The 14,633-nt window shown below is 36.7% G+C and overlaps 1 protein-coding gene and 1 long non-coding RNA gene across 3 annotated transcripts in view; one reads left to right on the top strand and one right to left on the bottom strand.

Annotated features, from left to right (window-relative positions):
- The window catches only part of LOC137490126 (uncharacterized), a 58,285-nt gene that overhangs the window by 10,949 nt on the left and 32,703 nt on the right, over positions 1 to 14,633 (top strand). Inside the window, exon 3 of the long non-coding RNA XR_011009492.2 lies at positions 1,045 to 1,205. This is a non-coding gene — a long non-coding RNA (uncharacterized lncRNA). The remainder of the gene's footprint in view (positions 1 to 1,044; positions 1,206 to 14,633) is intronic.
- Positions 1 to 14,633, bottom strand: part of emp2 (epithelial membrane protein 2) — a 28,466-nt gene that overhangs the window by 9,126 nt on the left and 4,707 nt on the right.

Below are 14,633 nucleotides of genomic sequence, written 5' to 3'. Positions count from 1 at the left end.
AGTGATTATATTAGGTTTTTACATCTCTGTAAAAAAAAAAAACTAGGAGACTACTTCGAAGTTATCTTAATAAAATGTTCAGTTGTGCTTTATTTTATAAACTGCTGATAATGTGTTTTCAACATTTAAAACAATATTCAGATCACTTTTAGTAATAATTTGTAACAACAGGTTAATATAATAATGACATTTGTTTAGAGTTACAACCTCGCAATATTCAAGGTTTGAAAACTTGTAATATCTATAAAATATAGAAAGTAGTTCATAAGATAAGACCTAAAGTATCATTTTACTTATAATAAAAATGATACTTATACTATCATTTAGTCATGACATACTTATAATGGCAAATAAGACAGACATACAGATTTTTATTTTAATATAAATTAATAATCCCCCCCAAAAATTAACTATCATTATCTCATCGCAAATCAGAAAACATGTCAAAAATGGCAAATGTCAAAGCTTCATCAAAATTAAACGATAATAAAAATATTAAACATGACTTTCAAGGAAAGACATTTATTTATTTATTTATTTATTTTTATTTTTATTTTTTTTAAGATGATAAAAAGTCAACAACATGCGTAGAAGCTAACGTGACAGTTTTTATTATTGAGTGGTCTGTCCCTAAAAAGGATGTGGCACTTGAGCGGTGCAGTTTAGGCGGGAAAATGGTGAACGTGGAAAGGGTTTCGCTTTCAGCTCAGCAGCAGCTTAAGAGAAGTCAGAGAAAAAAAGCACAATGTGGGCTGGTAGCTACAGGAGGATGCTCATCCAGATGTTTTACAATCACAAGCCTGAAAAATCTTTTCACGGTTACTCTTAAGGTCAGCGAAGGTACTGTGAAGCAAATCAAGGGTGGGTTTTAATAGAGACGGAGAATGTTGGTCATGTAGTAGAAGTTCTCTGGAGACTGTCATTACCTCGGGCTCTGTACATTAGCTGTCTGTCTTTGGGAAGAGTGTAAAGTGGGAGGCTGGTCTCATTAAAACGCAGTGTATCGTGGTCTCGGTTCACATATGTTGTTCATTTTCTCTGCAGCTGCCTTCCTGTGCTCTGCTGAGGGGAGGAACCAGGGGAGGAGAACCGTGAGACCAAAAACTCAAAACACCATGCCCACAAATCTGCGATTTGAACCAGGAAATGTGTTGAGCAGATGATTCAGATGCCATGAATACATTCAAGGGATACTTAGACAATATGTATGTGATTTTTTTCTCTCTCAGTTGAACACTAAAGAAGAATTTGTCCACTGCCACAATACTTTTTTCTTCATAGTAGAATATTAATAACTTCCTAAAAATTCATTTTATATTTAATATTTTAAATGAATTGAGGGTGAGTAAATGACAAAGTATATTTGATGAATTATTCATTTTCATAGATTCAATTAAATGGTTTAATCTAACATTTTAAAGTTGGCAAGAAATTACAATTCTCACTATATGTTTGTTACAAGTATAGTTCACCCAAAAACTTGAATTCTGTTGTCATGACTTGTTTCAAATTATTTTGAGATTGTTTTTCTTCTTCTGTGGAGCACAAAAGAAGATACACTGAAAAATGTTGGAACCCACAGTTACTATTGATATTCGTTCATTTTCTTTTTAGCTTAGTCCCTTATTTATCAGGGGGTTGCCACAGCGGAACGAACTGCCAACTTAGCCAGCATATGTTTTACGCAGCGCCTTAGAGTTGACCTTAGAGCTGCATCCCCTCACTGGGAAACATCCTTACACTCTCATTTACACCCATACACTACGGACAATTTATCTTACCCAATTCACCTATAGCGCATGTCTTTGGACTTGTGGGGGAACCGGAGTGCCCAATGGAAACCCACGCCAACACGGGAAGAACATACAAACTTCACATAGAAATGCCAACTGACCCGGCCGAGGCTCGAACCAGTGACCTTCTTACTTTGAGGCGACAGTGCTACTCACTGCGCCACCGCTCCACCCTTACTATTGATATAGTATGTATTATTTGTTTTTCCTTCTATGGATGTCACCAGTTTCCAACATTCTTCGAAATATCTCAATTTTCATTTTTGGGTGAACAATATTTTTACATAAATCCATGTCATAGCTCTTAGTTCATCGAACAGAAAACCTTTAATGCATGTGTAATGCAATCGTTTACACAACAACAGGCTGAACCTTAACCTGTCATAGGTCATAATATAAAGTGTTATTTCTTGTTTACATAGACTGTGTAAAACTAAATTGTTTTGCCATGCGAGCTTGCAGTCATATATGACCAATTTGCATGTGTACATCCATAGTTTTTAAGCGTCACAGAAACAAGTCCTTTTTTTCCTTTTTTATTTATTTTGACTCTAGGATGTGCAGTCTAAATGTGCATTTGCACTTTGTAAAATTTTAAACTGAGAGACCATGGCAATTGATTTGAACCGCTGCATTTCCAAGAGTGCCTAGGAGGCGCCTGTTGATTTGCTGAAATCCATAATGCCACAAATGTGGCATTTAACACAGAGAAGCAGTGTTTTGCTGTTTATGTCACTATAGTGACTGTGAATCGTGGGAGATTGAGGACAAAAATTCCTGTAGACATGAGGAAAAATGAAAGCCTTTGACTAGATAGAGGCCCACAACACAGATAATGCATGAGGAAGAACATACTGAAAATTGTATGTTGGCTACACACAGGGATAATGTCTGTGCTTGGTCGCTTCAGGGCTTTTAGAACAAAGGATCTACTGTAGAAGTTCACTGAAGCCAAGGGCAAACGTGCAATCAGCTTCACGGGTGATTCACTTCAGCCTTTACAGGAACTCTGTACCTGTAATCATCAAAGGCAGAAATGGACAACCACACAGCTATTAAGGAATATACGGGGTTCAATATTTAGGCCAATCAATGAGCAAGCACTGTATTTATACTACAAAAATAAAATAAAAATATTTTTTAAAGAAAATGAATAAATAATACACTTAATAGAAGTGAACGAGATTGATTGTTATTGTTTCAATAATACAGCCAAATATTGTAAATGATTCTATCATGAAGAAAATGTTAACATAAATTTACCTAGTTATTTCTGGTTTTTATATTTAGTTTATTCCAAACTTCCTCACCTTTACAACATAAAGTGTACAACCAAAATAAGTGTAAAATGTAGGATTTTAGCAACTTTACAGTTTAAATAATGCACTTTTGCAAGTGCTTCTCTAAAAACAATTGCATTTTTTGTTATTAAATCCTTCAAGAAATGAACAGAGGCAATTATTGAATCTAAACCCTAACTGCTAATGTTAAAAACATTTCTGTTCAGTAAAAAAAAAGATTAAATAAAAATAGTATATGACAAACTTACAGTAAAACAAAAAGAGAAATATTAAATTTCATTAAGTTAAAGCATCAAAATGATGAAGTATGGAAAAATATAAATAGTACAACTTAAAATAATATAAATAATTGAATAAAAAAAGCAATGAAAATGAAATAAAAAACTAAATAAAATAAAACAATTCAAAATAAAAATGTTATTTTGCAGAAAACAACAACTAATCAAAAAAAAAAAAAAATTTATGTGATGTTTACATTTCTTTTAGGCAGATGATCGGGGTGCCCAAACTTTTTCTTATAAAGGGGGAAAAACTAACCTTGATTGAGGCCAGTGGGCCGAAGGTAAATAGCTGCTATCTGTAATTTCCTAATTTATTTAATAATATTTTAAAAATAACTACAAAACATTGCTATATAATAAATAATACAGCATAATTTTTAAACATTTTATAATGAACTCTGTACAGTAAATACAAAAACAATCTAATTTATAACAGAATGGAGTTACACTAGTCTTTGCTTTGATTTGCATACCATTGTCTTCTTCATAGTCCTCTATCTTTCGAGTGACAATGTTTACAATTTTAAAAATCAGATTCATTTACAACATTAAATTGAAACATTTCATTTCAGTTTATAACTCAGCAATAAAACAAACAAACAAAAAAAAAAAGGTTGTGTCAAATCAGAAATGACGATTTCTGTGTTGAAGACATTCGCCCCAACCGTCTCCATCCATCTCACTCTTTTCTCAGATGGTATGTTGAGCCTAGTCGAAGGTTACAATAGGTCAAATTTGGCCTGCGGGCCCTACTTTGAGCATCTCTGGTATAGATAGACGGACGGACGGACAGACTAAAAGACAGACAGATATCTAGATATAGATAACTAGATAGAGAGAGAGAGAGAGAGAGAGAGAGAGAGAGAGACATAAAACACTGGACTGCCCTTGTATTGAACCTGGTATATTCCTTTAAATAATGTATCTGGATCGTGTATTAACATTCATAACAACCGAGGACAGAAGTGCACCAACTGTGATTACTTGAGTACAACATAAACGCCTTGTGTGGCTTTGTGAGTGTGGCTAACCATTTTAATAAATAAACATGCCACTTCTGTACATCTGATCAATCATTCAGGCTAAAGTCAAATCGCAGACATCTGTACCACAGCTGCACAGGACAAAGAGAGAGGAAAAAAAGTGGGTTGTTTGAGGCCCCGTTAAAGTTTATATAGGCTGAGATATGAAAACCTATAAGCATTTGTCTTGGAAACTGACGGTGGAGTTTCAGTTTGCTATGTATCCTGCGGGCTGATAATGCCGGCCTTACTTCTCAAGCCTAGAGGTTTTCAAAGCACTTAGGAACCATCATTAGCAAATTAATTGGAGTCAGCACTTTGAATTGTAGCAGATAAGCCATGTTGACATATTTTGTGTGAAGAAAGTCTCCATATATAGTGCGTGCATGTGTGTGTGTAAATACTAAGGAGGCCCTGATCGTTTCCCCTTAGCTTGGTGGAAAACGCTGACTTGACTTTCACTTTTAATGTCATTTTTTCATAAAAGCCACAGTCTCCAGCAGGCTTCCAAGTCGGCCACTGCTGAAAACAGACACTGCAGTCATGGAACAAATGATTGAGATGAGAAAGGAAAGATTCAATGCCACCCAGAAAAGCTTTGCGGCTTTAATCCCGTGTCTGTATACTGATTAACAATTTGCTTCAATTTTGCAATAGTGATTGAATTAAATGTTGATTAATTTGGGAATACTTTAGCAATGTAGAAAATTAATTTGTTTCTTTAGATCTTCGTGAGGGTAGAACTATTTAAATACTGAGGGGAATGAAGCAAGACTGTGGGATGAAAGTATCGTTTGTTCAATGGATTTGAGCTGTACTTTAACACCATTGCGATTGTTTAGCTTACAATGCACCTTTCAAAGGAAACTTTCGGTGGACATAAAACAGTTATGAAAGTTATGGGCTTTGAAAAAGAGATGATCTAATACTTTAATACAGTACATTCCTTTGTAAAGAATGCAGTTTATCCCTTACCGCTTCCGACTAATATCTAATAAAAAGTTTTCATCTTAAAGGGATTGTTAAAATAGAAGGTTAATTACAGTACACATACAGTACATTTATATTTGTGACCCTGGACAATTGTTTATTTTGACCCATACAACGTATTTTTGCCTATTGCCAATACATTCTTTGGGTCAAAGTGATTTTTTTGATAACAATAATCATTAGAATGTTAAGCACGATTTTTTGTACATTGCCAACATGCATAAGATATCAACATGACATTAGATTGACGTTGTACCCCAGTGTCGTGGGGACTTTGCATTTTGTTAGGAAATTAAAATTTGGTTGAGGTCAGAACCAATGTCAGGCCGGCATCAATGCCCAAAGTCCAACAGAAAATCAGTGGAATATCAACATCTAAAAAGGGTTACAACATGATGTTGTGTGGATGTTACCACTATGACGTCTGACAGACATTGGATTTTGGTTGCCATATCTGATGAATAAATGTCAGTATTTGACGTCAATATGACGTTGGTTTATGATATTGACTCGACATTGGATTTTGGTAACCTTTAAGCAACGTAAAATCAACCAAATATCAACATCATTTGATGTCATTATTGAACATCAAAATTATAGCGTCCGTAGACGCTGACTAGACATTGAATTTTGGTCACCTGACATCATGACTATTCATTCACAGTCTTTTTTTGTGTGTTCATAGTGTTGCACTAACACTATGACTGGTTTTGTGGTCCAGGGTAACATTAAATCGTTTGGCAGACTTGTTTATCCAAAGTGTTATGTTTTATTCATAATAATAAGTCACACTTTTCAGAGAATTTTTACATTAAATGCACTCAAACAAACTAAACTTGATTTTTTGTGCTGAACCTAAAAAAATCCCTACATCCTTTATTAGTGACTATCCAAGCTATGTTGTCAAAAGCAGTAGATACCGCACAGACAACCTAACAATTACTTCCATTTGAGTGTGCTTCATTGTCTCCTACAGTATTTAAACAGAAGCAGCTTGAACTCGCGCAAAGGAATGTTCCTCAACAACATGACGCAGTCAGACATCCATAACTCTGTTTGAGAAACAGATCTTTGTGCGAAATCCAGAGGATAGAGCATTTTTATAAATTTATGAATGCCTGATACAGATATTTTGCTCACAAAGTCCAGCTAATACAACAGCTGTTAAATAAATCAACGAATGATGAGAAAAACATGCAAATGTGAACTGCAGAACACCAAACCGCCCAGTTTGACCTAACCTGACCTTAACTAGGGGCTTTGAGCAAGAGAGAAAACCTCAAAGTAAACGAGGGATATGAGGGGGAATGTTTTAGTGTGTACGTTTGACATGGCCTGCGGTTTCAAGTGTCGGCCCAAAGGTAACAAACCGATCATGGGCTGTTTCGCAGTGCTGAAACCAACTCACACTTCAACATCTGAGAGAATACAGATAAAAAGAAGGAAAAAAGAGTGTGGAATGAATAATGATGATGCCCAGTATTGAATCAGCCCATGCACATCTTTCATTATATATGTCCTTTAGTATCAGGATGACAGGAAAGAGGTTAAACAGAACCTTTTTGTGAAAAAGTTGTGAAGCCGTGAAGGTTAACAGCCTTGGATAAACAACATCACCATCTCTCTGCGAGTGCGAGCCTCTCTTAAAGCTGTAAAGAATGATCTAATTAAGATCAATGCATTCTCACAGACTCATTTCCGCCAAAGCGCTCATGTTTATCCTATCAGGGACAAGCATTTGTTTTAAAACACGGTCATAAACTAAACGCGGCACCATTCTTGCTCAATAAAGTTAAAATTAAGCAGCAGAAATGTGCCTGCTGGGGCCCATCTAGCTGATTTCCTAACATTGGATAGTTCACACAAAGACATCACAAAAAGGCATTTTCACACATTCAGCTCAATCGCTGCAAGGATCATTTAAAAGTCAAGCAAACATGTGAAGACCTCTGTCACACATCATTGGCTCATCTTTGGAGAATTATTTATGTCATGCATAATACTGGTCAAATACTGTTTGGCCCTTTGAGGTTTATTCTCCCCATAGTTCTTCAGTATTCCCAAGAATAATATTCATAAATCATATGTTTTACTATACAATAGTTCACAGAGGATAAAATAAATGTTTATATTTTTTTCTGTCTTCGAATCTATCATCATTTACTCACCATCCTCATGTTGTTCTAAACCCGAATGACTTTCTGTTAAAAAGCATGAAGTAAAAGAAGATATTTTTAATAATGTTGGGCCTCATTTTTATGTCTGTAATTAGCTGTATGATAAAAACATATATATATATATATATATATATATATATATATATATATATATATATATATATATATATATATATATATATATATATATATATATATATTCAACATAACTTCTGATTTATCTGTTTTGTTCCAGAAGAAAGTGGAAAAAAACATAGTTAGGAAAAACATGATGGTAAGTAAATTTTTAATTAACAAAATAAATTATTCACAACATAAATTAATTTTAATTATTTTATTGATAATATAAAATGATTATATTTATATGGTTTAAAAAGCATTCAAAATAATTCACCCAAAAATGTAAAAGTATTCTCATTTGTGGATGAATTATTTTGTCTGCTTCTTAAACCGTAACAATCAATATCTGAAAATTACTTTTTAAGGAATCAGTTAAGCATAATTTGAGCAAGAATCACAGTACTTTGGTGAATCGTTTTTTCCCAGAGCATCCCAACAACTGCAACTTAAGATGGCAGTTATGTCTTAATAGAAATATGTTTTGCCAGTTAACTTTAGGATACATGCACTGCAATGGCAGATCTGGTGAACAAGAACAAGAAAGATCTAAAAATATGTTTTATTCATTCATTCATTCATATTCTTTTCGGCTTAGTCCCTTTATTAACCTGAGGTCGCTACAGCGGAATAAACCGCCAACTTATCCAGCATATGTTTTACACAGCGGATGCCTTTCCAGCTGCTACACATCACTCGGTAATACCCATACACTTTCATTCACACATACACTATGGACCATTCAGCTTACTCAATTTACCTACAGCGCATGTCTTAGGACTTGTGGGGGAAACTGGAGCACCTGAAGGAAACCCATGCGAATACGGAGAGAACATGCAAACTCCACACAGAAATACTAAATGACCCAGCCAAGGCTTTAACCAGTGACCTACCCCCTGCATCACACTAAATATATGTCTTTTATAACCAAAAATAAAGCCTAGAAGAGAAAAGCATTCTGAAGCCAAATGACAAGGCAATTAACTGAGCAAAATGAGAGCAATATATAAACAACATTTTAAAAAATGTAGAACAGGCAAAATCTAAGAACAAATTTGTAACCATGGTACCAAATGAAAAGCTGTAACAAAAGAAAACAGGAACAAAACCAGGAAATGTGAACCAAACGTTCACATGAAAGCAGAACTGAACAGAATCTTTAGTCATTTCTTAAAATCACAATAAAACATGTTTTGATATCGAATGTTGTTAATCAGGTCATTGGAGAAAAATGTAGACCGGTTATAGTTTTTAGTGATTGGATGGGGAAGATAAGATTGCTGATGCCTTTAAAACTGGGTTTAAGTGGACTAATCGATAGGAGAAGTAGAAAAGAGAGAGAGAAGTTATTTTCATAAATTGGATTATTAGGAAGTCTTTAGAAAATGCGGTTTATTTATAAACTAATTTTAAGAGGTGCTTATGATTGACCATGGCTGGTCCCACATTAGCTCCGCATATTGCGTACTGACTCACTATAAATCACCAGAGTTTTCCACTTCAGTCATCTTTGTCTTGAAGAATCCCCCCTTCCACCCCTACTCCTCCTGTTCTCCTGATATGGTGGCCTAGTGGTTAGCGCTGTTGCCTCACAGCAAAAACGCCACTGGATTGACCCCTCACCTGGACAGTCGGCGTTTCTGTGAAGAGTTTGCATGTTCTCCCTGTGCTCGAGTGGGTTTTCCCCGGGTTCCCCAGTTTCCTTCCAGCATCCAAAGATATACATCATAAATAAATTGCTACTTTAAAGTAGCATCTTAAGACAAACTCTTAGCTAGCTTTATCTCACAAGCAAGGGAGTTTTCAAATCCTACCAGAGCTCAAACTCCCCCCTCGCCCTTCAAGTGGAAGGGAGCTCCAGGCACAAGGATATTCTGAGCTCAGGGCTCTCTTCCGGGACAGCATGCCAAACATGCTTTATTATCAATAATCAGCTAAGGGTGAACTCTTGAAATAAGGTTAATTTCTTTTTAGTGCTTATTTCAGTAACTAAATGATTTTTTTTTCCGGTTTATTCAAAATATGTAATATGTAATGTTTGAGCAGCCGGTTACAAATAGCATCTTAAATTAAGAACTGCATCTTACATTTGTCACAGGAAATTAAATGAAATTAATTATCCCTGAACAAATGCTGAAAATCAGATCTGTCACTGCAGTATCTAAATATTTTCCACACCTTTCAGCCCCTGCAGTACCACTTGGAGCTAGTGAACTACAATAGGCTTATTTTTGGAGAAAACACAAAAGCCTGAATTGCTGCCTTTGGCAAGCCGCCTGCAATGAACTTCAATTTACAGAAAAAACTATGCTTGGTTTTGGGTATCGTCTATAAAGTATTTAAACCCCACCCAGTGTAAAAAAGAAAGGATAAACCAAACAAACTCCCAGAAAGTATGACGTGTAAGTCTTAAAGTTCTATTACAAAACCCGGAGGTTCTCCACTGATATTTTAACACCTTACTGGGCAGTTTTGGCACAAGGGACTCCTCATTTTGTAGAAGCAGTGTGTTTTGGCAAGGCACATGTGTTGGTGCTGCAGCCGATCTCAGGAGGAGGCTCATTCACACACTGTTGGGTCCTGCTCAGGCCTCAGTCATGGCCTGCTGGGTTGAAAGTCTGCACTGGGCGCTGATGGCCTTTCATCTCATCGCTGTGGCTCTACAGCAGAGCAGATATGCTCAGGTGCCGCAGGGCCTGTTTTCACATCACATTCCACTGATGACACGCCGCCAGCGTGAGTAACGGCTCCCACATGGATCTGTCAAAAGACATGCAGACAAAGCCCTGCGGCCACATCCAGACAACCTCTTCTCTCTGAGAATCACGACAGCTGTGTGTAATGCGTTCACACACATTGTCCAGACCCTCGGAAGCTCCTTTGATCTTTCAGCAGGGATGAAGGAAGGACTTCTGTTACTCCTAAAGAGCTTCTCGTTGTGTCCAATGCACTTAGCAGCAGGTTTCACATTTTACGTCTGTTATGTACAAGGGAAGAATTTGAGGCCAAGGATCTGAAATAGTAAAGTCAGACTGACTGAGGTCAAAACTGTGGCACCTTGATGTTCTTTTAGTCTCTTGGGATTCTTAATGATGTATTATTGTGTAAAAAAAAAAAAAGAAAAGAAATGTTAGTTTTAACATACGCTCAATATTTTATACTTCTTTTTGTATAACATAATTTATACTTTTGGCGCCATCATGGCTCAGTGTTTAGCACTTTCACCTCACAGCAAGAAGTTGCTGGTTCGAGTCTTGGTTGGGTGAGTTTGTATGTTCTCCCTGTGTACACATGGGTTTCCTCCTGGTGCTCTGGCTTACCCCACCGTCCAAACACATGCGGTATAGGTGAAACTGACTAAACTAAATTGGCCGTAGTGTATGTGTGTCAATGTGAGAGAGTGTGGGTGTTTGAAGCTAATATACCTCTATACTTGCCCATGAAAGACAGAAATATACATGAAAAACGTTTCACACTGATTCAGACTAATAACTTGTCTCTTTTATTATTCAACAGAGCTGACTCACAAGTCATTCCATATTGAAATCATGGTGTGCTCTTACTCTGTATGTCTTAAAATGCTGTTTTATGCATGCCAGTTTACTGTAGGTACATTACATATGCATTTAGTCACACTTTTATCTACATGCAAAATTTATGAGCATTATTCTGAAAGAATGGCCCATTTTCATCTGTTAGCTAAAGTAGGTGTATCTTGTCATTGGAATTACATGTGCATAAACCCATTTTGTACAGTACATTCAGCTCACAAGCTAAGCACCATTTAGCTCACAAAGTAAGCACTAGTAGCCTACAATGTGTCAAGCAGGCCACTTGACAAAAAAACTGAGGATAAATAACAAAACAACAACAGACTGCTACAATAAACTGCTCATATGAGGGGATTCAAATATATGAGGAATTTCTAAATTAGTACAAAGACTTACTGGATTTACTCAGTTTTTAAGGTTAGTGGTTGTAAACAGTTTATTTGGGCTGAATTTGAACAAAAAAAAGTTTACCATTACTAAATTTAATTTGTTAAAGATTATCCCATATAAATTGTTTGCAATAATTTTGCAGAAATATTTTTTTCAGGGTAGCATTAGGTGAAAAAGCACAGACACAAGAATGAATCTTTCTATTGCGCATACGTTCCATTAATTTTAAATGTTTTAATCTGAGCAGTACTACTTATAAGTAGAACAGTTCTACTTATGAGTACTGTTCTACTTATTGGTACATTATATTTTTGTTCTGTTCATTGTTATAATTGTCATTATGGCACTCTTTTTCTATTAAATTCCATTTTTATACACTGTAAAAAGCAATTAGTTGCTATAAAAAAGTGAGTACAACCTGCTAACTTATAATTTTTATCAATATGCACAGTTCATAACACTGAATAAATGCTTTCAAACTACTCATTTTGGGGCACCTATTTTACCCCTTTTACAGGATGTGAGATAAGCCTTTGGTGTCTCCAGAATGTGTCTGTAATATTTCAGCTTAAATATCCATCAAATTATTTATTATAGCCTCCAGAATCTGCCCAATTTGGTGTCTGAGTACAGCATGACTATTTTTGTAGCCTGTGGCTTTGAATGCAAATGAGCTGCTTCTCCCCACCTACTTTTCCAGGTGCCTGTCTGCTTCTCCTGCTTTACATCAGATAAACAGCAGTCAGTGATAGAGACAGACTCGGATGAAGTTGAAATACAGTTTGAAATGCAGTTCTGTTATACATACACACACACATGGCCGTGGTGATTATAGCAGTTAAGAATTACATAGCGATTTTACTTTTATTACAAAGTTACACAGTTTCATTGAAAGAAATGTTCTGTGGACGTGTATACATGTTATAATGGAGTCATGGCGCCTGTCAATCAATCAGTGGGTGGGGAAAATCGCACTTCTATGTCACATTGCGGTGGGCCTTAAGGCAGATTTATACTTCTGCATCAAGCGCACGTGTATGCTGCGGCGCAGCCTATGCGTTGACGCATAGCTCTACGTCGTAGCCATCGGCATCGCTGACGTGCACCTCTTAAAAAATGTAACTACACGTCGCAACGACGCGAAGCGCAAGCTCTGTGATTGGTCGGCTTGGTACCGCTGATGAGTCTGGGTGGGACAAAGAGCCGTGTGAGCGGCGCAAGCCCGATTGAGCGATTGTTTACAAGTGTGGAGTCCTGTTAAGGAGCCCCGGATAGAAAGTTTTGGGTTTACCTCATAGTTAAAGTTGTTGCATGTCCGCCGGTTCCTGCCTCAAAATGAGCAAGTTTGAACCTCTTGTACATTCAGAAAGCATTCAGAAAAAACAAAACACCAGCGATGAAACTCAACACAGAGGAACATTAACACCTCACTGCCCACTAGCGTTTCGGAAGCAGGCACGTGCACACATAGGGCTCAACCTGTGCACTGCACATGCCCTTTTTAGTCTTGGATAGAAAGTGCCCTTCCAAATTTATCAAAAGTGCCCCCGCGACGCGACACACCCTCGGTCCCGCCCTTCAGTAGGCGCGCGACAACACCGCTCTTGAGTACGCGCGCGACAACACAGCTGATCAGAACGCGCGCGACAACACCACTCTTTAGTACGCGCGCGCTCTTTAGTACACGCGCCAACCCCCCGCCCCTTCCCGCTGTTCAAAAATTTATTCCTGCACATGCCCTTTGGACGGTCTCTGCACGGGCCTGTTCGGAAGTGTTAATGCAGAGCAACAGAGACAGCGTGCAGAAGCATAAATGCACAGCTACGAGCATTGCATGCGCCGTGGGTTACGCCGGTCACTTGACGCAGAAGTATAAACCAGGCTTTAAAATCACTGTGATTTGGATCCTATTTTAACGTGAGTAAATTTTTAAAAAGAAACTTGTTGGGTTTCTGTCATGCCAATATGACTGTGGACACGCTGTATGTACCTACCAGTTCTTTCCAAACAGCTTACAAAAGTTGATTTTCGTAAAATAAGCTGAAAGACAACTTTTTTTGAAGACAACTTAATTGTTATTTAGTGTTTTTTAATAAGTTCATTCCTTCATGTTGTCCCAACACAAATCGATTGTGTTGAACCCAGCAATTTTACAGTATTAATAATTATTAGGCCAAGGTTACGCTTTTATTTAAAGTCAACTAAATGTTTTAAACACAACATTACTCTTTAGGTAAAATTAACGAATCACTTCTTTAAAGTGTATTAAAATGATGCAACAAAAACTTTGTAGCTTCTACATGACCGTTCGCTTTTTTTATACTCACTAAAAATCTCATTACAACACAATCTCAGAGTTCCTTACAAAATTACTATCTTATTTACATCAGTCTGTACTTTATCAAGAAGACTGATGAGCTTGCAGAATGCATTCTGAGCTGTGACTGGATTTCAAACAACGTGAACATCTTTGACTGGCCACTGCATCCAGCAAATCAACAAACAGAAATATGCATTGAAATATTTTGTAAAAATCCTAAAATAAAAAAAAAATGTTAGACTTCTTTAAGGACATCTGTTTAACAAGTAGTTTCACGTTTAATAAAACTTACAACATTGTACTATGAGCATTGTAGAAAAGGGTGACAGGAAGATAGAGAGAGAGCTGTTTCTCAGCTGTTTTCTTTTGTTCACATTATTGCTTCAGCAAAATAAATTAAAATCTAATCATGAAACTGAAGACAGTAGCAGATTACTGGAGTATTTTCAGCAACATAATGCTGTGAAATGAGAGAGAAAAGATGACGCAGTCCACTAAAGATATTTCCATCGACTTGAGGCTTTGTAATCTTTATTTGTTTTCAAGAAACTGCAGAAATAAAAACACTGAAAGTGACTTTGGTGGAATCCAGGGTCACTGTTGTGTCACAGACAAAGTGGTTTGGAAAATGTGTGAATCGTAAAAGCACAGCCTGAGTCTTTGAGTCTGGGATGTCATGTGTTTGCATGTT

Source organism: Danio rerio, chromosome 3 (assembly GCF_049306965.1).
Source record: "Danio rerio strain Tuebingen ecotype United States chromosome 3, GRCz12tu, whole genome shotgun sequence".
NCBI classification, from domain to species: domain Eukaryota; kingdom Metazoa; phylum Chordata; class Actinopteri; order Cypriniformes; family Danionidae; genus Danio; species Danio rerio.
Note: the sequence above shows the minus strand (reverse complement) of the source record. Positions and strands in the feature narration are given on the sequence as shown.